The sequence below is a fragment of the Erpetoichthys calabaricus genome, chromosome 14 (assembly GCF_900747795.2).
Source record: "Erpetoichthys calabaricus chromosome 14, fErpCal1.3, whole genome shotgun sequence".
Taxonomy (NCBI): domain Eukaryota; kingdom Metazoa; phylum Chordata; class Cladistia; order Polypteriformes; family Polypteridae; genus Erpetoichthys; species Erpetoichthys calabaricus.
In genome coordinates this window covers 100,172,659-100,199,082 of record NC_041407.2, presented here as the reverse complement: position 1 = coordinate 100,199,082, position 26,424 = coordinate 100,172,659, and the positions used below count along the sequence as shown (strand labels likewise).

The window sequence follows — 26,424 nt, the reverse complement described above, 5'->3', positions numbered from 1 at the left end:
TATGAAAAGAATTATATAATTTAGGTAACTAGTAATTACACTGTAAGATAGATACGTAGATATGAAAGGCAGTATATAATTGATGATAGATAAATGTGAAAGGCACTATATAATTGACAGATACGATAGGCACTATATAATTGACAGATAGATATGTAACAGGGTGAGTGATGAAACAGGGCGAGTCCAAGAATAGTTGAGATGCCAATTGGGCAAAACCCTGTTTAATGCAAACAAAAGAAAAACTTCCAAATAAAATACACCCTCAGTGGATTACGATGATAGGCTATTTGCCTTGTAAATCACTGTTGTGGCGTTCTCAAAGACTTTCTGGCCTGCATCTTAAGGTCCAGATGAGATAATATCATTAAGGGAACTCCTCCCTTTTATACCAGATGTACCGGAAGAGGCGGGGCTTCTTTGTCTCTGTTGCCCTAAAGGGGCGGTTTCCCAAAGCAGTGAGGGGGAAAAAGTAGACAAGACTGTTAGCAACAATGCCTAGGTGAGTCTAGAAGGTGATTTTCTGGCAGTCATGCATAACAATAGATAGTACAGAAGCGTATTAGGGCCACGGTGAAGAAAACAATGTACTGAACTACGCTAAATATGAAAACATTATATAATAAATAGAACATTATTTACCCCAAGCTAAAATTTAGCTTTCACGCACTGCAAGAAGTAAGATTTTACTAGATAAGTAATTACATTGAGTCTATACCCCATCGCTGAATTGAAAAAGTTCAGGTCGGACATGCACATATACACATATACAGGGCACTGCAGGGCCAATTGGTTCAGCCTCTCAGCCAGAAATAATTTTGCAGCACCAGGAATGAAGGTGAAAGACAGATAGATAAGACATCACATAATATATGAAATGTTAAAAAGTGTTGTATAAGAGTTTAATAAATCAATACAAAAGGTGTGTTAGATTAATAGCAATTATACTATATGATAGATAGATAGATAGTGCCTTTCCTGTCTATCTATCTATCTATCTATCTATCTATCTATCTATCTATCTATCTATCTATCTATCTATCTATCTATCACATAGTGCCTTTCATGTCTGTCTATCTATCAATACATCATATAGTGCCTTTCATGTCTATCTATCTATCTATCTATCTATCTATCTATCTATCTATCTATCTATCTATCACATAGTGCCTTTCATGTCTGTCTATCTATCAATACATCATATAGTGCCTTTCATGTCTATCTATCTATCTATCTATCTATCTATCTATCTATCTATCTATCTATCTATCTATCTATCTATCTATCTATCACATAGTGCCTTTCCTGTCTATCTATCTATCTATGTAATAGATAGACAGGAAAGGCACTATATGATGGATAGATAGACAAACATCAAAGACACTATATGATAGATAAATAGATAGATATGAAAGGCACTATATGATAGATAGATAGACATGCAAGGCACTATATGATATATTGATAGATAGACATGAAAGGCACTATGTGATAGATAGACAAGAAAGGCACTATATGATAGATAGATAGGTAGATAGATATGAAAGGCACTATATGATAGATAGACAGACAGACAGGAAAGGCACTATATGATATATTGATAGATAGACAAAGATGAAAGCACCATATGATTGATTGATAGATAGATAGATAGACATGCAAGGCACTATATGATATATTGATAGATAGACAAACGTGAAAGGCACCATATGATTGATTGATAGATAGATAGATAGATAGATAGATAGATAGATAGATAGATAGATAGATGGACAGACAGGAAAGGCACTATATGATATATTGCTAGATAGACAGACATGAAAGGCACTATATGATAGATAGATAGATAGATTTAACTTTATTTATCCCAAGTTTAGCTTGACACACAGTAAGATCTTCCAAGACAGGTGATTGTAGGACAGGAACTTAAGAAAAAAAATGCTCACACAAACAAAGCTGAGAATTCTTCTGAACATTTTATTGAAGGAGGGTTATTACTTACTTGTCACATCTAGTGTGGCTGTGTCCCACTGTGTCCCACTGTCCCTTAATACAGAAATGCCATTGTTCACTCTGGGCACCCACACTCATGTATTCTGACGGTCAGCCTAACGTTGCATGTGAGGCTGAGACGAGACTCTATGAAGAAAGGGACCAAAGGGAGCACATGCATCCTGCACACAGAAGGTGACCTGGTAGGGTTCTTAAACAATGCCATTTTTGTTGAAGTAAGTGGCCTGAGACAATGCAAAGGGCATACTGGTCTGTTAGTTGGCATCATGCTGAGTGAACATTCTTAGGGCTGGAGTGAAAAAACCAAAGAAAAGTGACAGTCCAGGTCAGCTGGCCATCACGTGCCTCACAGCAGGAGCCCCTCGTTCCACAACATGCACAATCAGAGAGAGAAGCACCGCACTGGCATGGCAGAGGTCACCCTCCAGGTGTATCAAAAGCTGCCTTAACAAAGCGACTAATGCTGGTCCAGAGAGGTCATTTTGGATGAGCTGCTCCAGGAGACCCTGTGGTTGCCAGTTAGTGCTGGCAGGACTGATCTGATCTGGGGGGTAACGGGGTTTGGATTTTCATGGTGGAATGATGAGCATGCAGAGCCTTTTTATTATTTATTATTTTTATTTTTTTTTTTGCTGCTATTTGCTGTCCTTCAAACAGATAAGGCAGCTTCTTCTTATCTGCAATGGTGCAGGAGGCTAGAGGATGTCCCAGCTATAAGAGTCACAATTAGCAAAGACTCTCCCCGGCCCCCGAAACGGTGCTGTTTGCAGATTCAGCAGCGAGTGGGCCTCCGAGCACCTGCACGGTCAGATAAGAGCCTTAATCTGTGCGCAGAATGAGCCAGATAATGACAGGCTGCATGACGGCTCGTGTGGATTGATGACTGGCAGACTCCCCCAGCAATTACGACCTTGTGTCACTAGCGTGACTTTTGTGTGACCTTGTCCCGGCCTGCTGCTTCCTTTACATCTGGCAGGCTCCACGCCAGCTTCTTGGGTTTAAATGAAGAGACAGTGATGTTCAGAAGAGGGAAGATGTTCAGCCAGCAGAGGGCAGCATCCAGATGGGCACTGCTGTATTGGCTGAGAGGGAAGCATGTATGTAAGGTGGCACAGCGCTGCTGCCATCCAGGCCTAAGTACTGTCTGTGTGGGGTCTGCACAGCTCCCCTGTGCCTGTGGGGGTTTTCTTAAGAGTTGTCCATGCCCACTCCCCCAGTGATCAGAAATGGACCCCATATGAGTGAGGCTGGTTATGTGTGACTGTGCCCTGTAGATGGCTGGCATACCATCCACTCTAAACTTGTTGCCCCCGGGCTGACCCTGCACTGCTCTGCTCTGCTGCGCCCCCTTTACAGATGGTTGCCCGGCCACACATCAGCCTTCCTGCTGATGAAGTAGAATTTTGATAGCTGAATTTTAACATCCCGGCCACAGTTAGGATATGCTGAATCTCTGGATGCGGTTCAGTAAGGTGCTTTAAACTTCTTCTTCTCCTTCTCCTTCTCCTCCTCCTACCCCCGTTAGCGGTTGCCACAGTGGATCATCATCTTCTTCCATATCTTCCTGTCCTCGTCATCTTGCTCTGTCACATCCATCACCTGCATGTCCTCTCTCACCACATCCATAAACCTTCTCTTAAGCCTTCCTCTGTTCCTCTTCCCTAACAGCTCTATCCTTAGTACCCTTCTCCCAATATACTCAGCATCTCTCCTCTGCACATATCCTAACCAACGCCATCTCGTGTCTCTGACTCCAAACCGTCCCACCTGAGTTGACCCTCTAATGTCCTCATTTCTAATCCTGTCCATCCTCGTCACACCCAATGCAAATCTTAACAACTTTAGCTCATCCACCTCCAGCTCTGTCTCCTGTGCCACCGTCTCCAGCCCATATAACATAGCTGGTCTCACTACCGTCCTGTAGACCTTCCCTTTCACTCTTGCTGATACCCGTCTGTCACAAATCACACCTCACACTCTTCTCCACCCTCTCCACCCTGCCTGCACTCTCTTCTTCATTTCTCTTCCACACTCCCCGGTATTCTGTACTGTTGATCCCAAGTATTTCAACTCATCCACCTTCACCAACTCTACTCCCGTCATCCTCACCATTCCAATGACCTCCCTCTCATTCACACACATGCGTTCTGTCGTGGTGGTCCTACTGACCTTTATTCCTCTCCTCTCTAGAGCAGATCTCCACCTCTCCAGGGTCTCCTCAACCTGCTCCCTACTCTCGCTACAGATCACAGTGTCATCACCAAACATCACAATCCATGGGGACTCCTGTCTAATCTCGTCTGTCAACCTGTCCATCACCATTGGATATAAGAAAGGGCTCAGAGCCGATCCCTGATGTAATCCCACCTCCGTCACTCCTACCACAGACCTCACCACGGTCACACTTCCCTCGTACATATCCTGTGCCACTCTCACGTACTTCTCTGCCACTCCCAACTTCCTCATACAATACCACCAGCTCCTCTCCAGGCCCCCTGTCATTTGCTTTCTCCAGGTCCACAAAGACACAATTTAAACAATTAAGATAAATGAGGAAGGGATGCCATGTTCGTTTAGAGATTATGGGTGGTCTTGTCTTTGAATGGGCACTTTTGAGACCTTTAAGAGACATGCTGTTTCTCCGGGGTTCTCGAGACTCAGTTTTAGTCTGTCAAGTGACTGTCGGCTCTTTAATTTTATTTTTAGCCCCGAGTTAGACGTGCAGGATGAGCCCATACTGTTCACTGAGGTGCAGACTTGTAGTGCAGGACGTGACACACATGGAGGCAGCGAGAAAGTCGCCCGTGTGTTTAATTCCTGTAATTCCTTTAAGGCAGTCTTTGTCTCGTTGGGGCAAATTAACAAGACAACTTGTTCGGGTAGGCATACCGTTGGCATATCTCTTGGCTCCAGATCTCCGCGGGCCTCCCCGTAGAGAGGTGGACGGCTTAGCGCTGTGACTCTTGTGATGAGCAGACGATTGATCATTTTAATGAGAAAGGCGTGAGTGGCGATACATCACTGCTTCCCTACAGTAGAAGCAGAAACAAACACGTTGCCAGGGGAGCTACAATAACGCCAGATCATTCATCCATCAGTCCATCCGTCCATCCATCAGGGTCATGGGGGCTCAAAGCCCACCCTGGACATGATGCCAATCAACTCCAAGCGAGCTTGTTTAGGGTCACCTGTTTATGAGTTGCAAGTGTTTGTGATGGGGAACAAATCAAAGTACTTGGAGAAAAGCCCACGCAATAGACCCGGCTCTAGGGGGGTCATTGAGCCAGGCTAAGACCCCCCAACCAAATATCATGAAAAACTACTCTACCTCACTGTCAGGTATGATAATTATGTGATTTTTGGGACTTTATCGCAATATATGCACCCCCAGTATTTCAGACGCCCTCCCCTTAATATTTTTATCTGGAGCTGGGGCTACCACACAGACAACGTCTAGCCTGGGGATGTCCCCACCACACCGTGCCACCCGCATGTATAAATGAAATTCAAAATCAAGTACCCATCAAGTATTGATTCATCCTAACATCAGATTGCCGAGTGACTAAATGATTCCACTTTATAGTGTGTTGCTGACTCCATTTTCAATTAAACACTTTGTTAAATCGGGCGAGTGAGAAACACAGGAAAGGATTCAGCCACCTTATGCCAGACCACTGGTGTGGCCCCTGTAAAGGACCTCTGGCTTCTTCAGAATGTCTCGACCACCCTGCCCAGGTCTTCTGTGGTGCCACATGCTCCCAGCTGCCACGTCCTCTTGGCCGGCAAAGTCCACCTCATTGTGTTCATTTGGGTTTAGAGGCAACCTGCCTGCCTCAATAGTCCCCAGGTTCTGTGAGTCAACGCAAGTCCGGGGTCCGTGTCTGAGGCTCCCCAGTGGCACAGCAGCAGAAAGATGTGACGTAAAGTGCTTACACAGTGTGCCCGCTCTGCACCACGACTCAGCTTCTCCGGGTATTCCCTGCCCCCACCCACAGGTTAGTGTCCCTCTCAGATCCGGACTCAGGGTCGTCACGCTGCTATCCCAATCAGAGTCCTCGCCCTTGAGGGTAACATGAACTCCATCTGCTGGAGCATCAGAGGGGTGCATGGCAACCTGGTCTGCCCAGTCTGAAGTGAGCCATCATGAGCGGGGTTGAGGTGTCAGCCAACGTTAGTTCTAAATCAGTCCTCCGTGTCTACGTCATTAACTGGTTCTATCCCACTGCTGACACCAATGTAGCAACTAAGAAGAGGGAGAAACCAAGCTGGTTCTTCAAAGGTGGTGCTCAACAGACCCCAGAAAAACTGAAAAACAGCGATTAGCCCTCCCCTAACCTGCTGTTTGAGTTCGCAAGGTACCCCTTGTAGAGGCCCCGGATGGATCCCTTAACCAGCCAGGATGCCATAACGGAAGGATGGGCTAAGTGTGGGCAATACCCGGCTGGGACGCCTGAGTGGGATGCCTGAAGACTGCTGGAATCAGTAAAAAGAGGACGGCAGGGAGCAGTTCATCCCCCACCATGATAGGTGGCAGTCTCCCACATATAGGGTCCCGGATTACTGCATGGGAGATGGAGTCCACAAGTGCAACCCATGCGGTCCCTGGTGGACGATAGAAGGTGCTCCTGGAGGAGGACCTCCCTGGCTTTCTTATGACCATGTCACGTTATCGGATGTGCTCCCGGGTCCAGCATAAGAAGGAGCCCACTGCAACATATGGACAAGTCAGAGTCGGGAGGCAGTGGGCTAGCGACGAGACAGAACTTAAGAGGCTGTCCATTGGCTGTAATTGTAATTGTAATTGAGCTGTCTGGATTACACATCCTTACATTTGTGTTGGGGCGTGTGTGTGTCTGGGGATTCGGTGGTGCCCTCTACTGTTCACACCCTCTTAAATAAAAATATCCCAATCCTGACAGCAGCAACTACAGGGGGGTAGCACTGCTCCCAGTGCCAGGTAGGGTCCTTGCTAGGGTCATCCTCAATGAGATCTGTGATCACTTGCTCACCTACCAGCTACCGGAGCAGATTGGTTTTACACCCAAGAATTCGACCTTCAACTACATCGTGGCACTGAGGGCACTCATGGAGCACAAACGCGAATATCAGCATAGTTTCTTTGCAGCTTTTCATAAACTCATTCAAATCAGTTGATCGAGCTGCCCTGTGGGACATCCTGAGACTTCACGGGATCCCCTCAAGGTTGCTGGATATCATGGCCGGTCTGTACACTGGTACTGGGAATGCTGTGCAGAGTGGAGGCAGAGCCTCTGTGTTTTTCCCAGCTGATTCTGGGGTCCATCAGGGTTCTGTTTTGCTCCTACTATCTTCAATGCTTGCATGGGCTGGGTGGTGGGCAGGGTCGTGGGGTCCAGCAGCTGTGGGGCATCTGTTGGTGAAGAGAGATTCACTGATCTTGACTTTGCTGATGATGCTGTGATCTTCGTGGAGTCAATGGAGGCTCTGATTGGGGCTCTTGAGAGTCTGAGTGAGGGGTCCGAATGTCCTGATAAAAACCAACATCCAGGTCTTTAATGACATCCTGGGCATAGCAGTGTGTCTGTCTGTGTAGAGAGAGTGTCACCTCGTCGAGAGGTTTACTTACCTCAGCAGTGACATTCATGTTTCTGGTGACTCTTCCTTTAAAGTCAGTAGACAAAATTGTGGGAGCATGGGGGTTCATGAGGTTGCTGGAAAGGAGTCTGTGGCGCTCCTGATATCTCTGCACAAGAACAAAGGTCCACGTCTTTAGAGTCCTGGTGCTTCCTGTTTATGAGACATGGACGCTATCCAGTGACCTGAGATGGAGACTGGACTCCTTTGGTGTCTCTTCAGAGCGTCCTTGGGTCCCACTGGTTTGACTTTGTGTTGCTCACGGAGTCCCGAATGAGTCACATGACCTGCATTGTGAGGGAGCGTCAGTTACGGCACTAGGGGCCATGTGGCGCGATTACCCGAGGGTGGTCCATCTCATTGTTGAGGACCCAAGTGGCTGGACCAGGGCAAGGGGACGCCCATGTAACTCCTGGCAGCAGCAGATAGAGGGTCATTTCCGAAGGGTGGGACTGGACCGCGTGTCTGCCTCTGGGGTTACCAACTGGAATCCTGAGCTGTTTTGTTGTTTGGTGGGTGCGGCAACACGCTGTACCAGTGCATGCCCCCCAACCTGACCTGCTCTGTTTTTCACTCCTTTTACAGCTTATTTCTTTTCTGTTAAATCTGGGATCTCATCCTTCTTGCTCTTCATCAGCTTCCTGCACGTGCCCCTCCTGTCTCTCGGTGCAGACATTTAATAACCCAGAACCTCTTCTAAGGGGTGTTGTATTCCCCCAACACACAGCAAACAGCAAACACCCTAAACTGCAACTACAAGACACCACGATTATCTTCAGTCGTCCCTCGTCCCGTCCCGTCAGCTCGGTCCTTCGCAGTGTGGCCCAAACTGAGGATCTCGAGGACCCATTTCCATGGACCACTTTAGAATTAAGATGTCCAGCTGATTCTCCTCGTGTCTGCATGGTTTTGTCCCCAAGTACTCGGACCACCCTGCCACAACGTGACGATGGCCATGCTGTTGGGACAACAGAGAGCGAGGTTGCGCACATGTAATTGGACTGGCCCCCCTTCTAGGGTATGTTCCCACCTTATAGATGACAAAATATATAAAGGAAATAGGAAATGGGTGGAACAGGCATGAAGGCCATTTCAAGGTGAAAGGTGCCAGCGTGCAGATGAACCTCACGGGGTCTAGCGAGTTAAGAGGGGCTTCTCTTATCTGTGCGTTAGCAGCTGCCCGCCTATTCAGACAGGCTGATTAATTGCAATTTGTCTAAAATGTGAACTCAGATGGGGTGTGTGTGTGTGTTTGTGTGTTGGGGGGGCGGGGGGGCTGTTTGATCTTAGGGGGATTTGTTCCTTTTGCGCATTTGCACAGCACTCCGGGTGGCTGAGTCACACAGTAGTGATTGGGCTAAACAGAAATGAGCCATGATAATGACTAAGATGACTTGAGGCACCGGCGCTAAAAATAGCAGGCAGCCTCTTAGAGGTGGCACTTTGGAGGTCACCCTCTTGTACCCTAAACAGTGCCATCCTGTGACAGTGACAGTGCCATGCCTGATTAGGGGTTGGCAGTACGGAGATAGAAGGAGAAAGGGGCGCTGTGACAGAAGGAGGTGCCATGAAGTCAATTGAGGGTGAGATGTCTTGACAGTGTGCCCACTGTGATCTGCCGCTGCTATGAGGGGGGATAACAATGACAGGTGCCATCGAGAGAAGCTCTCTCTGCCCATATATCATCTCTTTTCAAATGAAATTGCATATTCTGACAGACTGACAGTGCAATGAACCGTGGCTCACCATGTGTGTGTGTGTGCGCTGGCTTGTGAATCTGAAGTCACATGTTTGTGAGTGTGGGCATGTGACACTGTGCCCATGGGCACGCCTGTTTATTTGTCATATGTCCTTTTGTTGTGCTTTCTCATGTACAGCATGTATTCGTAAATACCGAGGAACCGTAGAAGAAGGGACAGAGCAGACTCTTCTCTCTTTAATGCGGGAGGTGACATTCTTTACATGTTCTACAACTCCAGTGTGGTGGGCTCGGCCAGTAACACCACAAAAGAGGGGCTCAGTTATGGGATGCCTTCTGGACCGCTTGAGGCAGAGCCAGTCAATCTATTTTTAGACAAAAGTGGCCACCAAGGGCACGTCACCTAAGGGGTGGAGCTTATGAATGTTAAGGCCCCATACACGCTGTGGGCACAGTGGGGTGCCATTTTGGTAACTAAAGGGGTGAATGCGCTAGACACTGAGGGGGGCCCAACCCCGCCAAAATGTCTGATAATAATTAATGCGCATTGTGGACAATAAGGGGAGCTGTTTAGGTAATGCAAGTAGCGCAAACTCTGGAGCCCCCCCAATAGCCTCAGCCTATATGAGCTTTGACTGGCACAGGCTGAAGGTAGTAGAGGAGAAGAGAATGAAAACAAAACTGAGTGACACTCTGAACAATGATGCCCATTCCCTGTCTGACACACTAACACTGAGGACTTTCAGGCAACGAATTATTCAGCAGAAGTGTGTCATGGAACACAACTGGGGCTTCTTTATACTGCGACCCCTCTAACACAAGACCACACTAGCCTGGCGCTTGTGCTCAAGTAGGCTGGCATAGCAGACGATGGATTCTATAGGGAGCAACATGCATACGGTTTGAACTCCCCACTTCTGGTACCACTTGTCACGTCCATGTTAATGGGTTGCACAAAAGACAGGCTGGGGAGGCCTGAGCAAGCAAATCTTTTTAAGTTGGTGCTTGGAGGATCAGCACTCAAAAGCACAAAGCAAGACGGACAACTCCAGGGGTGTCTCAGTTTCTGCGGCTCCTTTTCTTCAGTTTTAAAGAACCCATAAATGTCTTCCTCAAGGGGATTCTGGTGCAGGGAGAGAGGCACGGCAGGGGCTGGGACCGGGACAGACGCAATCTGCACAGGACAGAGAAAGAACAAAACAACAGGAGAGTAATGTGGCAGTAAAGACTCGTAGCAACGTGCGATACGTGCTTTACACGCAATGGCGGCAGCAGGTGACCGCGCATGTGGCATTCTAAGGCTGTGTTTCTATTGTATTAGAACACTGTAAAAATGAGGGTCTTTCCCGAGGCACAAGTATAGTCATATAGTGTCTTTCACATCTATCTATCTGTCTATCATATAGTGCCTTTCACGTCTATCTATCTATCATATAGTGCCTTTCACGTCTATCTATCTATCATATAGCGCCTTTCACGTCTATCTATCTATCATATAGTGCCTTTCATATCTATCTGTCTATCTATTATATAAAGCCTTTCATATCTATCTATCTATCTATCTATCATATAGTGCCTTTCATATCTATCTATCTATCTATCTATCATTCATATAGTGCCTTTCATATCTATCTATCTATCCATCTATCTATCTATCATATAGTGCCTTTCATATCTATCTATCTATCTATCTATCTATCTATCTATCTATCTATCTATCTATCTATCTATCTATCTATCTATCTATCTATCTTTGTGCCTTGTGAGTGATTGTCTGTTTCCGTTATCTATTGCCATACATCTATGTTGGGTACAGTGTGACCAGGTTCTCTTTGTTCAAGCAGGGCTCTCCATGGGCTTCTATAATGCAGCTGTGCATCCACATGGAGTGCTGATGTCACACATAACTCGACTTCTGATCATTGGGCATGTCAGACTTGCCGACTTCTGCTGCTGATCTTGTCACTGGACCATGTCATGTCACCCGTCTCTGGACCCAGTGGTTGAGTAAACATTAATTTAGGTTAACTTATATGTGAAATATGATGCAGGTTTAAATAAAGGTTATTTCTGAAACCTTTTTGAGGATGTCTCTTTTGGGAAACCCAGATGGTTCCACTTGGAATTGGTCTGAAGGTCCACTTTATTTTTTCAGTGTTTTCGCCTTGTGATGAACGTACAAGTCTGCGCGGCAGCGCGTGCCCGTGTCTCACTCGTTACAAATGTGTGAGGGCGCGCGGCTAACTCTAAACACGCGCGTGCGTGTTCTCTTGCGTAGATCTGTGGAGTTGAGTCGAGATGTGTGCGTGGGTTCACGTGTACTTTGGTATGTTCACATGCTCGCTCTTGCGTGTTCGGTTCGTTCATTTTTGTTGCTTACACAGCGACCAAGGCTGCGGGGCACTGAATGCACACAGTGGTCGAGGAGACAGAGCCATTTGTCACAAATGCTGAGCGGTTTATCTTTTTTTTTTTGTTGTTCTTTTCATGCGTAAAAAGCGCCTGGCAGCCACTTGATCCTCATTCTGCTGGCTTTTGTGCTCATGCATTACTGCAAATCTCCCAACCTATAAAGTGCCTTCGGCTCTGGCTTTTCATTGTGGACGTCTTTTCATGAATAAATGATTGGGTTGATATTTTGCCACTATCTTTAAATTGTTTATTGTTCTCTCAAGCCAGCCTCAGAGCAAACTAATGTCATTTGGCATTCCTGTCACCGCTGTGCCCATGCAAATAAGCCGCCGTGTCGTTTCGGGAGTGCGCGGAGACTACTGCGGGCGCGCGCTCAGTGCGAAATCGGCGCTTTTTATCCGGCGGCCTGTGCTGGCTGACTAATCCGCTCGCGGCCACCTCAAGATAAGCCCTGGAAGGACAAAACACTCGGATATTAGAGAAGAGGAGCGCTTAGCCTGACGTCTAACGCAGCGTTTTTAGGTGAGGTAAAGGATGGCCAAGTCATTGGAATAAAGAAACTCGGATACGAAAGAACAAAGCTGTGGCGGAACTCATGGATCATCATTTGGTTCAGAGAAAAGGTCCAAAGTCTGAATGGATTGATGAATTCCAAGACGACATCACTTTATCATTGTTAACTTGACATATTGATCCAAGGTGACTTACGGCATTTCATATATAATCGGTTACATTTATTTTTACAGTTTGAACGCAGGCAGGTGAAGTGACTTGCTCAGGTATCACACAGTATCACTAGCGGGATTTGAACCCACAACCTTAGGGTTTGAGGTCACCACGTCACACGTGGTGACAGACAGCCAGCAAGAATGTGATATGTCCTTCTTGCCACAAATTTCTTTACAGAGATTAGCTCAATAAATGATGTGAATATCCTACGCAGCCCTTCTAATCTCTGCTTCTGTCTGTAACTGTAACATTCTGGCATGTTGTTGATGTGCTTGACCTTCGCCTCCATCTTGTTTTGTAGTTTGTCACCATTTTAAAGGAGCTTGTCTAACAGCACAAATGGCGTGCGAGCTAAAGACTGTCGTGTGTATAAACTCAGCCTTAATCATCGTGAAAATGTGTAAATATCTGCAGAGCATAAGCACGTCTGAAGCAAAAATCACAGTGACGTATTACTGTTCAGTATATAAAGTGGGCACACGAATGGGGGCACTGGTGCCCAATGTGTTCTCGGATGCTCGCATTCAGTCATAGAGGTGCAGTCCGATCGCAGCACTCGGCCCCCGGGGCCTCGACACGCACCACTAGCTCACTATGGGAGTTTCACCATAGAGGCTTACAGTCTCGCAAAAAGGCCCTGAAGAGCTGGCCATGTTACTCCTGTGGACATTCCAAAATGCCATTAAGGTCTGGCGGTGTGCAAAATGGCATGCGGCTGAAGGGGAAGAAAAACAGTTGACATGCAGGTCTTCCATTTCTTCAATCAGCTATATGTGTGTGAGTGTGAGTGTGTGTTTATTCATCACAGGATACTGTTCAGTTGTTAAGTCTGATGTTGGGGTACATTGCCATTGGCATTGCAGAGTATCTTGACCTACAGGAAGGGTCTGGGGTGATGGGGCAAGGAACCCAGTCAGTGCTGGGTGAAGTTAAGAGTGGTGTCCAGCAGGGGTCAGTGCTGGGGCCGCTGCTGTTTTTAATATCTATAAATGATTTGGATAGGAATATAAATAACAAACTGGTTAAGTTTGCAGATGATGCCAAGCTAGGAGGATTGGCAGATAATTGAAAATTCATTGAATCATCACAGAGGTACTTGGACAGCACACAGGCTTGGACAGCTTTATGGCAGATTAAATTTAATGTCATTTAATGTAATGTAACATTTAATGGCGCATCACAAACATTAACACTGTTTTTACAAATCTAATACCAAATGGAATATATCATATACACATGCATTTTATTTGTCATTTCAACAGATGGCACATCACAAACAATAACACTGTTTTTGCAAATCTCATACCAAATGGCATATATCAGATACATATGCATTGTATTTGTATTTTCAACAGATAGCGCATCACAAATATTAACACTGTTTTTACAAATCTCATACCAAATGGCATATATCAGAGACATGCATTGTATTTGTCATTCAACCGATGGTGCATTACAGATATTTGTAGAAATAAAATGCATTGCTTTTGTCATTCCAACAGATTGCACATCACAAACGTTAACACTATTTTTACAAATTTCATACCAAATGGCATATATCACAGATGTATGCATTGTATTTGGCATTCCAACACATAGCACATCACAAATATTTATAGAAACAAAATGCATTGCTTTTGTCATTTCAACAGATGGCGTATTGCAAACATTAACACTGTTTCTACAAATCTCAAACTAAATGGCAAATATCAGATAAATATGCATTGTATTTGTCATTTCAACAGATGGCACATCACAAACAATAGCACTATTTTTACAAATCTCATACCAGATGGCAAATATCAGATACATATTAATTGCTTTTGTCATTCCAACAGATGGCACATTGCCAATATTAACACTGCTTTTACCATTTCAATAGCAAATTCCATAAAACAGAGCCATATGTATTGTATGTGTCATTCTAACAGATGGTGCATTATAAACTTGTACAAATGTAGTTTATTACTGCAACTGTTAGTGATTCTCCATCTGTTGGAATTAAAAATGCAGTGTATTTCATTACTACATACATTACAAAATATATTCCAATGGATGGTGCACTGCAAACATTAACACTGAGGTCTGAGTTGATTATTCAGATTTCAACTTGTCTTAGACAAGAAGATGGTTAGAATGAAAACCTGCAGCCACTGCAGCCCACCAGGACCGGAGTTGGACACCCCTGGTGTAAGTGAAAACAATAATAAAGTGCTTTTCAGCAAAATTAACGTGTTCAAGACGCCAGTCTGAAACTACACTGCGACACTTCTGGCTAAATACAGGCCAGGCCGGAAGGGGCGGGTCCAGATGGGTGGACATCGGAAGTGATGTCACAGGTGGAAAGGTTGTCAATCATCCTTCAAGCTGTCCCCAGGGCTCACGTGTGTGACAATGGTCATAAAAGGCACTATATTACAGCATCAGACACACAAAACAACCTGTGCCCATTGCTGCCAGCTCCCAGTCTTTCAAGTCCTTGATGAAGTGTAACAGGTGGGAAAGTGGAGCCAGGACTGTATGGATGCGTCACACTGGTTTCCTCTGTTCTCCATATTTTGGTTAATTTGAGCCTGGTCCTTTTTTTTTTCATTTATCCATCCATTTTCCAAATGGGGGGAAGCTGGAGCCTATCCCAGCAAGCATGGAACACAAGGGCTGGACGGGGCTCCTGCCCTTCGCATACGTGCATTGGGGTGGATAATCTGCATGTCTTTGGACTATGGGAGGAACCTGGAGCACCCGGGGGAGACCCATGTGGGCACAGGGAGAACATGCAAACTCCACACACGGACCACTTGGGACGAAAACTGAGGTGGTCTTGTTATTATTCCTACTGAGCCAGCCCCCGTTCTTTCCTCCATTCCAAATTAGGCCACTCCTAAGACCCTCAACTATCTTTACACTTCCCTTCTCTGGTGGGCCCAATTCTTGTACAGCAAGGCCAGCTCCATATAGTGCCTTAAACGGGCAAGATATGTCTGAAGCTCCAAAGGGTTCAGCAACCCCAGGTGTGTATCGGTATAAATTTTCCCATCCATCCATTATCCAACCCACTATATCCTAACACAGGGTCACGGGGTCTGCTGGAGCCAATCCCAGGCAGCACAGGGTGCATGGCAGGAACAAACCCCTGGCAGGGTGCCAGCCCACCGCAGGGCACACAAACACACACCAAGCACACCCACAGGACAATTTAGGATCGCCAATGCATCTAACCTGCATGTCTTTGGACTGTGGGAGGAAACCGGAGCGCCCGGAGGAAACCCACACAGACACGGGGAGAACATGCAAACTCCACGCAGGGAGGACCCGGGAAGCGAACCCAGGTCCCCAGGTCTCCCAACTGCGAGGCAGCAGCGCTATTATTAATATTATTATCACAATTCAAGTATTTTCTGGAATAGTCCCTTGTCTACCACCTGTACTGAGCCTATGCCAATATGACGTAGGGTCCCGATGTGAAATTTATTTAAAATGCCTGCTTACTGTGGTTCTATATATGTTTATTATGATTATTGACTCCGAATTTGAATATGCCCTGTCTGCTTGCCGCAGCAGCCACAGAACAGAACTGAAGAATCGCCGTCTGCATTCATTACTGGTTCAGTTCGCTAGCATGCCGCTAGAGGCCGCTGTGAGGGGAAAAGTTGATGAACAGTGAGGCGCTCGAGGGGCGGGGCCAGAGAGCGCGCGCCAAGATGGCTGACACCGGGCTGAGTGTTTATCGAGTGGAAGGCTTACAGCAGAGCTGCGGAGAGGTAATGGCGGAGGGGAAAAGATGAGCAACAATTCAAAACACAGTCGCGTCGTTCGCGCTTTCTGAATGTCTTCACACGGCATAGCCCGCAGAGTGAGGGATTCAAATCAGAAACGACGGGAGAGACGCGCACCTCGAACGCTGTAAACCATTCAAAGTGGTGCCTGTGCACAGGACCCTGGGTTTGGTGGGGTTTTTTTTTTTACACAACACACCCCTTTTGCTTCCCGCTGCCCCTTTTCTCATAATGTCTGACGGTCATTCTGCCTTAAAATGTCAGGGTGGGATGTCTCGAGTCTTTGTAAGTTTATGGGACCCGCAGGGAAGGCGGGTGAGGGTGGCGGTGATGGTACCTCAAGATTTTCTTTATAGGCTAATACATCTATTTATGCATTTATTTATTTAAATGAACGTACAGTCGCTGTTCTATTGCCTGCTCCACTTACAGCAGGGGGCGCCTTTTTTCTTCTCACATACTTTGTGGTCCGATGGGGGGGTTTGCAGGAGCAGCAGCGTCCACATTTCTTATAAACCATCCCCTGAAACTCAGGTGAGCTTCATTTGGATGGCAACACAGTGTGTGCTTGTACCCCAGAACTGGGGACCGCATTGCCCTACAGTGGACAGTGAAAGCTGCAATATTCCAGCGCCTCCAGTGACTTTCCTTTCTTTTAATAGAGTTTAACGGCCATTATTAATTTGATTAAGCGCTTTTCACAGGGTGCACCGTGATTTAAATACAAAGGCACACAAGATAAAAGACGCATTAGTGGATAACAAGACCCCCAGAAAAGTCAGAGCTGATGCCAGGAGGTAAGAAAAATTGCAGGCACCCTGCCACTGTTTCTAATAAGTCCTTCATGTGACGTGAGCGCTGTGGTGATGGTGAGTGAGAATAAAGTCGCTGTCACGCCACATGACTGCAAGTTGTTGGGTTTGTCAGATTTGCTGATGCTGATCTTGTCACCAGACTGTGCCATTGTACCCGACTGAACATTGCTGGGTATGTCACATTTAGGGACTGCCTGCTCACTTTACAGCCCTGTTCTTCTCAATGCTGTTTTTTTTTTTTTTTTTGACAGTCAATAATGTGATGCCTGACAAAGCCAGCAGTGAATGAAGGGTTAACAGAAACAGCCAGTTCAGCTTTTTCTTTTTTGTTTTGCACCCAAACACCACATCCTAACCTGTCATCAATTTGGAGGGTGGGAGCAAAAGCTTTAGATTTGTCACAAATTTCGATCTCCGGTTTTCAACGGAACCCAACATTTTAGGGCCCCCCTAATACCGAAAACATCTCAACGATGGCTGTGTGTCACAGATACTTGAGGACGATCCAAAGCTGAAACGGCTGGACGGAAAAACACCAAACGCAAACTTAAACCCGTTGTGAGATGACGATGTGCCGAGTAGTTTCTGAGCCCAATCTTTCAGGAGAAAGAGGCACTCGAGAGCAGGGGTCCCCAACTCCGGTCCTGGAGGGCTGCAGTGACTGCAGGTTTTCATTCTAACCCTTCTCTTTATTAGTCACCTGTTTCTGCTGCTAATTCACATCTTTTGAATTCATTTTAATTGACTTGTTTTTTAAGATTTCTTCTCCTAAGTGTCTTCATTGTTCTTCTGAATTGCTTCATTTCATTCCTTAATAATAATAATAGTAATTCTTTACATTTATATAGCGCTTTTCTCACTACTCAAAGCATTCTCCACATAGGGAGGACCCGGGAAGCGAACCTACAATCTCCTTACTGCAAAGCAGCAGCACTACCACTGTGCCACCTGTGAGGTGGGGCAATGCCATCAAGATTGCAGTGGATGGGCCGTCCATTAGCGACTTTGATTTTGAGGCTGCCAGGAAGCACTTTCCTTAAATGGCACCCAAACTGAAATGAAATGTGAAGTGAGTGAGCCGACAGAAGACCAGCTAAGTCGGAGCCTCAAACTCCCACCAATTTCACTCCAACCAGTTGCTCAATCAGGTGCTGATTCTTGTCGTTAATTAAACTCGATCTTTAATTCTATGGCTTGTCGCTGCTCTCATTGTGCAATAGCAGACATTCTGAGATTGTTCATTTTCTCTTTTCTAAGAGCGCTGATAGATAGCGGTAGGGCCGCACACAGATTTTACCATTCTGGCCTCACTGGCACTGCCCTTGCCGAACTCTGCCACCCGTGACAAAGTTGCTCAGGTCACCAAGATGATTCAAGCAAGGGGTGATAAACCTCAAGATTTGGGGGGGCGATGAGGGACAATGTCATCAAGATTGCAGTGGATGGGCCGTCCATTAGCGACGATTTGATTTTGAGGCTGCCAGGAAGCACTTTGAGGGCATCGAAAATGAGCCCAACAGTCACGTGACAAATAATTCAAGTTCCTGGCCCACAAGCCTCAAGGAATTTTTCCCACCGGTCGTTGGTAAACAATACAGCCAATCCCTCCGGCATCTTCACACTCTTTAGAAGTGGGGGTCCACTTTTATTCATATCTCAGTTTATGTTCACTTATTTGAGAATTTGTGCCTTTAGCCCAGGCATTTGTGCCATGGGGCCACTTCTGAGTCGCAGGAGGTGACTGGTCACACTGAAGCTTAACCTTATGTTGTGGTTTGAACCCTGTGTTAGGTCAGGTGCTTGTCACATCATCCCTCCCTAGAGCCGGAGTGGTGGGCTTTCCTCAAAGCGCCCGTCTTTTGTTTGTTCAGTTGTCACAATAAAGGGCCGACAGCCATTTTGAATGGTGAACCGTTTGAACGGTCTGAAGCGTGCGTCACGTAATGACATCTTAGGTCCACTGAGTGATGTCGTCACTTCAGGTGATGTTGTGGCATCCATCTTGGGCAGGGATTTCAAACTCCGGTCCTGGAAGGCCATGGTGGCTGCAGATTTTCATTCTAACCCTTTTCTTAATTAGTGACCTGTTTTTCCTGCTAATTAACTCCTTTTCCATTCTTTTTAATTGACTTGTTTCTTAAGATTTGTTCCTCTGAATTGCTTCATTTCCTTCCTTCAATGACATCCAAACAGAAATGAAATGTGAAGTGAGTGAGCTGACAGAAGACCAGCTAAGTCGGGGCCTCAAACTCCCACCAATTTCACTCCAACCAGTTGCTCAATCAGGCGCTGATTCTTGTTGTTAATTAAACTCGTTCTTTAATTCCATGGCTTGTCGCTGCTCTCATTGTGCAACAGCAGACATTTCTGAAATTGCTGATTTTCTCTTTTCTAAGAGCTCTGATAAAATGTTTGGGGGTCCTGAGCAGATCATCATTCCTGAGACCCTCACCTTTCTTTATTTTTAGATACTGTATGATGGTCTCAGTTTGCTGGTCTCATTTTGTAGCTCATGGCTGTTTGGCTGCTAATTAAAGAAAAAAGAAACAATTAAGGGGACTGAGTCTTCAAGAGCAAGTCAAATAAAATGAATTCAAAAGAAGTTAATTAGCAGCAAAAACAGGTCACTCATTAAAAAAAAAAGGGTGAGAATGAAAACCTGCAGCTACTGTGGCCCTCCAAGACTGGAGTTTGAGATCCTTGGTCTTGTCACATGAAGTCCCAGAGAGTGGTCCATTCTCAAAGTGTCCCATCTAACATAAGGTAACATAAAGGCGGCGACCATTTTAACGGCCACTTGAAGGGTACATCAATCAGAGGCATCCAGCCATTATGAAATTATCACTACACAGGGTGGTGGCTACAGAGTTGTGCTCGTCACGCGACTCCTGTCAAGGGCCAAATAAGTGGACGGTTCCGGAAGCATCCATCCAGCTGTTAACAGTCCTCCCTTGGGAAACGCAATGGAAGGGCCTGAATGATCGGACGTGCCACTCGAGGTGACCCTTGTTCGTAACGTGTCTGGCCGTTCGTTGAGTCATGAAAACAGTTGACGAGTCAAGGCCGTTAGTCCCAACAAAGCGCGCCAATCCTGTCCACTTAATTCCTTCAAAATAACTAAGTCTAATTCGGAGGGTCCCTAATGGCCTGCTCTCCACCACTCTACTCAGTCACTTATTCCCGTGTCTGTGGTTCTCCGTGTGAACAAAAACTTCTTTAATGTTTGTGCAGAATTTCCCCTTAACAAGTTTAAGCCGTGCCCCCGTGTTCTTGCTGGGCTCCTTTTTGGGCAAAGAGCTGGTCTCGACCCACTGGACTAATTCCCTTCAGTCAGGTCTCCTCTTGATCTCCTTTTGCTTAAACTGAGGAGGGTTCATCTCCTTCAGTCTTTCCTCCTAACTCATCCCCTGCAGTCCTGGGGTCCACCTAGTCGCTTTTCTCTGGACCTTCTCCAGTGCTGCTATGTCCTTTGGAGACCAAAACTGCACCCAGTACTCCAGATGAGGCCTCGCCAGTGTGTTATAAAGCTGGAGGAGAACCTCCTGTGACTTGTACTGCACACATCAAGGCGCTATATACGGTGGTCCAGATCTAACTATGGAACTTTTAATGCAATGCAATAATTGCATAATTAGATCTGGACCACCTTGTGTAACCTGACATGCAGTTAGCCTTCTTCATGGCTTCTGAACACCGTCTGGCAGTTGATAGTGTCGAGTCCACTTCGACAACCCAAGTCCTTCTGAGCTCTCATTGTGTATTCATACCTCACATTTCTGCTGTACTTCCTCTGTGTAATTCTTTACATTTACTGACATTAAATTTCATCTGCCCCAGCCTGTCTGCTGTGCAAGACCCTCTGTGATGATATAACGGATTCCAAATTATCTGCCACTCCACTTATCTTGGTATCACCTGTAAACTTCACCAGCTTGTTACGTATATTCCAATCTAAATCATTTCTAGATATTAAAAAATAGCAGCAGCCCAGCACTGCCCCCTGCTGGCCACCACACTTAACGTCAGCCAATTCTGCTAAGGTTTCTCGCACCTTCATCACCCTCTGACTCCCACTGCTTTTGAATTTGCACATTTAAAATTTAACATACAACACTTTTTAATAGAGAAGCCCACTGGGGAATTCAATGTGCACACCTAAAACATGATATAGCGCCTTGAATAGTAAACGTGATTGGAGAATTGAGTTTCATCCATCCATCCATTTTCCAACCCGCTGAATCCGAACACAGGGTCACGGGGGGTCTGCTGGAGCCAATCCCAGCCAACACAGGGCACAAGGCAGGAACCAATCCCGGGCAGGGTGCCAACCCACCGCAGGACACACACAAACACACCCAACACACCAAGCACACACTAGGGCCAATTTAGAATCGCCAATCCACCTAACCTGCATGTCTTTGGACTGTGGGAGGAAACCGGAGCGCCCGGAGGAAACCCACGCAGATACGGGGAGAACATGCAAACACCACACAGGGAGGACCCGAGAAGCGAACCCAGGTCCCCAGGTCTCCCAACTGCGAGGCAGCAGCGCTAGAATTGAGTTTTCACTTTTGAAATGTGATATAGCGCCTTTCATAGCGAACGCCACCAGCGCCCGGGATTGGGATGTTCAGTTTTTCATGTTTATGTAGCGTCTTTCGGAGACCACCATTGGAGACAGCAGCATGGATTGAAATGACACCTTTTCAATCTTAATATGGTGGCTCTCATGATCCTGAACCGGATTAAGCGGGTTTGAAGCGTGTGACATTTTATGTTACCGTTACCTTATGAAGTTGGAGAGCTGCAGGGATGGAAGTTGTACTATTCAAACTTCAATACAGCGCTTTTCATAGTGGACACCATTGCAGAAGGTGACACAGCTTGAATCTGCCCCTCTTTTAATGGTGAGCGCCACCTGTGCAAGTGCCAAGGATGTGTTTTCACCTTTTTAGGTACATATCGTGTCTTTCAGTAAAATCCTGTGGAAACTGTCGTGATGACTGAATTTGCACTCCTTCCTTGCTTTTTCCTAATGAGTAGGATACCAGGACTGAATGTAACACCTTTCATATTGAAAATAAGTGTTGAGAGCGCAATCAGCCACCTCGACAACTAGGAAGCCACGTACGCTGTTCTTTTTTTTTATTTTTTCTGTACCTCATTATGAATATTTAAATATGCCCTAAATTTAAATTTCGCATGCATAAACAGTTCAAATGCTAAATGTGGCTGCGCTGTTCCACTCAGAGGGATTCTAATTATCCCCTCCCCCTTTGTCATTCCGCCTCGGTGCTCTGATAGGTGATTAACATTTTGAGTTTTTAAGTTGGAATAAAAAAAAAAAAAAATAAAGATGTGAATCTGTTGACCCGTCGAGGTCGGATTCCGTCAGCGGAGCCACGATTCAGTGTGCCGGCGCAGTGTGACAGGCGGAAACAGAAGCCCAGTGATCTGAAAGATCAGCCTCAAAGATTTCAAGCCGGGTTATCCATGCGTGGACCTCTGGCACTGCTGTGCCAAGGAAGGGACGGATGGCAGCAGAAATGCACACTGAACCCAGTGATTTACAGAGGACACGGGGCAAGAGGGAGGATCACAGGGAGCCCACCTCTTAGGATTACTTAGCTCGGTCAAGCCCAGAGAGTCTCAGCCTTCATTAATTAATGTATGTCATGTTTTCAAAGCATTTCACACGGACAATGGGGAGCCACTTCTACCACCTGGCAGCCATTCTTGTGCTAGTCCACTCACCACATGTTAGCTGTTGGGTGGTGAAGCAGTGAGTTAGACAGGAGATGATTGGAGGTTTGGGCAGAATGACCAGGCTATGTGTTGGACATTGGGGTACACCCTACTGTTTTATGACCACATAGAGTTAGGACCTCAGAGCACATTGTCCCCATTGAGAATCCACACACAGACTTTAGGGTTAGTGCCCTCTGGTGCCCTTCCAGCGGTAACCCATCTAAGTACTGTCCGGGCCCAGGAAGGGAATACCCGTATTGTCACCTTTGACCGCTCCTGTGGCACCAGTGTTTTATGGTGATCTGCCAGTGGTGCAGTTAGAAAATCCATCTGGATGAAGCAGCCTGCAAAATCTTGGAGGGGAGCTCAGTCAGCCATGCTGACATCATTGGAGACACGCCATTGGTTTTTGTATTCCTTTGTAAGGCCACCATGACTGTTTAACTCCAAGCTCCACATGTTTGTCTTCATGGATCTTGATCTGGGGTGGCAGGATGGAGCAGGAGTACAGCTGCTGCCTCACAATTAGGACACTGGGGTTTGCACGCTGGGTGCTCCCTGTGTGGCAGGTTGATGTCCTGTTCAGGGATTATCATCTGTCTTCATCTTGCCTTCGACACGGTCCATCGTTGGATCCTCCTCGCAAACTTCTCAGACATTGACATCACTGGGACTTCCCTCAGGTGGTCTGAGTCCTACAAGTTGAGCAGATGCACCAGGCAAGCACTGTTCCTTGCATTTTGTGAGTTGACCCTCAAGAGACAGGACCACCCTTGTGTCATTGCTAAGAGGGCCACTCTCAGGCTATAAATTGAGCAGTTCATTGTTTCACTAGCTGTGCTAGCCGTCCAAGACAGGTTGAAATCTACAGAAGCAACATACTGTAGACCTTGGTGAACCATCTTTTGGAATGTGTTTTGTGATGCATGTAGTAAAAAAAATGCATTGAATTTGTCATTCCAACAGAAGGTGCATCACAAACATTTGTAGTAATCAATGCATGCATGTATAGGAGCATCACAAATATGAACACTGCTTTTATGAATGACATACCAGATGGTGTATTACACACACAAATGCATTGATCTGTCATTCCAACAAATGGAGCATCACAAACATCTGTTGTAGTAAAATGCATTGCATTTGCCACTCCAACTAGTGGTGCATTACAAACATGAACACGCATGGCTAATGTTAATGCATTTTACTACTACAGATGTTTGTGATGCTCCATCTGTTAGAATGGCCAATGCATGATATTACTTCAATGTTTGTGAACCGCCATCTGTTGGAATGACAAAAGCAATGTGTATGGCTCTGTTATATGTCATTGGGTATGGGATTCATACAAGCAGTGTAACTATTTGTGATGCACCATCTGTTGGAATGACAAATGCAATGTGTATGGCTCTGTTATATGTAATTGGGTATGGGATTCATTCAAGCAGTGTAACTATTTGTGATGCACCATCTGTTGGAGTGACAAATGCAATGCATTTTGTAAAATTATTTGTGATGCACCGTCTTTTGAAATGGCAGACATTGGACAGACCCACAGACACTTATTATTTTATTAATGTGGATTGTTGTTCTTGAATGAATTATCTGATTTTTTGGGTTATGAATATTTGCTTTTGTTTTTGGTTCTCAGTTTGGACTTGTTTGCTTTGGATTGCCTTTATTTGCTGTTTTGAGCTTTCATGATTAAGTAAATACTTTCTTTTTTAAAGACTGTTTGTTTAGGATTAATTCACAGCTAGTTTTTATGGATCCCTTAGCAGTGACATTAGGGTGGTCCTTCCTCCTGGTGTTCCACTCACAAAATACAACAAATGTCAGAAAACACTCCATACATAGATAATAAATATTGTTACTGTACCATTACATCGATTTGTGTTCCTCACGCATTCCAGGTGGGTGTTTGGCTGTAATTGACAGGCGTTCTGTCGGGCACATACGTTGTGCCAGTCCTTGCCCCCATTGGCCCCAGTATTGTTATAATAATTTATGTCAGCTGGAGGGGTATACCTGTGATTGACAGGTCCCCTTTCAGCACCCGCCTTAGCCTTGTGTGTGTCTTTATCCTGATTGGCTGTAGTGCTGTTGCATTAATTGTGTGATTGACAGGTGTCCTGTCCTGTGTATACCGCTGCCTTGTGCCTGTCTTTACCCCATTGGCCCCAGTATTGTTTTAATAATTTAGGGCAGCTGGGGGGTGTATACCTGTGATTGACAGGTCCCCTTCCAGCACCTGCCTTAGCCTTGTATGTGTCTTTATCCTGATTGGCTGTAGTGCTGTTTCAGTATTTTGCAGTGTTCACATGTTCTGGGCAGGTGTATGGCTGTGATTGACAGGTGTCCTGTCCTGTGTATACTCCTGCCTTGTGCCTGTCCTTGTCCTGATTGGCTGCTGTGGTGTTATAATAATTTATGGCAGCTGAGTATATGACACATTCGGTGGGTGTTTGTTAGTTGTAGTGACAGGAGATGCAGATAAAGGCCTCTAAGTATTGTGGACTCAGAGTTTCATTTTATCTCTGGGGGGCATGGTGGTGCAGTGTTTAGCACTGCTGACTCACATCTCAGGTCACATTTTTGTCCAGCAGAGTCGACAGACGCTTCCCCAGCCCAGAAGGACACTTCAAAGACCATCACACCATTGTATTCCACTAAAAACACGTTCAGTTTCTCCTTCCCCATTGACTTCAATCGGCCAGGTGACACCACTGAACTCGGACTTTACAGAAAGGGCAACGTGTCTGCTGAGAATTTCTCTTGCCCTTTGATTCCATACATTAACAAGGTAGGCTACATGGGATAAAACAACACGATATACGACCCCTGACACCAACACAACGTCATACACAGTAAACACAGACAGAGAAGACAATATAGGACAGTAGAATTGCACTCTCACTCTGTAATATATTAGGCAAGTCCTACATAGACTGCATGGAGGAGAGTAGAAATGAGGAAGATGAATCCAAAGCGTTTAACGGGAGCGCCTGCAGTAGGACAGAAGCCGTTTAAATGTCTGGTAGTTCTCGCCTGTTAGTGACCGCTAACGTTTCCTCGATGGTAATAACTGAAGGAAATGGCTGCCCAGGTGAGTGTGGTCTTCACTTTTGTTTCCGGCTCGTTTTTTGATCCGAGATGCATGCAGGGCCTCCCTCAATGGAGTCCAGTCTGACTCCTGCATTCCTACAATAGACTGGGGAAGGGAAGCTGGCAGTTGAACCCCAGGTTCTCAGAAGACAGGAGTATCAAGAACTCTGCAAGTAGTGGATGGGGACGAGGGTCCATCGCACTGAGAACCACCAACTTACCAATGTAAGGAACTTACAAACCCAATCCAAAATCTGAATTTGGGATCCTGGGGCTGGGAGTCAAGAAGGGCCTCCCCTAAATCTCTTTGGGTTTACTCACATCTGTCCCCTTTATTTTACTCCATGTTTGTATCACTTCTTAGGGGTAGGAAAGAAAATAAAAAACAACAAATGTTTTTCCAGGATTCATGTAAGGTTTTGCAAAACTTTTCAGCCCCGCCCACTCCAAGCTGGGGGGTGGAGTTTAGCAGAATGGCGGGCACTCAGAGCAGAATGTGAAGCCAATCAAATTC

The 26,424-nt window shown here is 45.9% G+C and overlaps 1 protein-coding gene across 5 annotated transcripts in view; it reads left to right on the top strand.

Moving 5' to 3' along the window:
- znf385c (zinc finger protein 385C) overlaps window positions 1–26,424 on the top strand; it is a 312,314-nt gene that overhangs the window by 225,011 nt on the left and 60,879 nt on the right. The gene's annotated exons all lie outside the window — the stretch shown is intronic.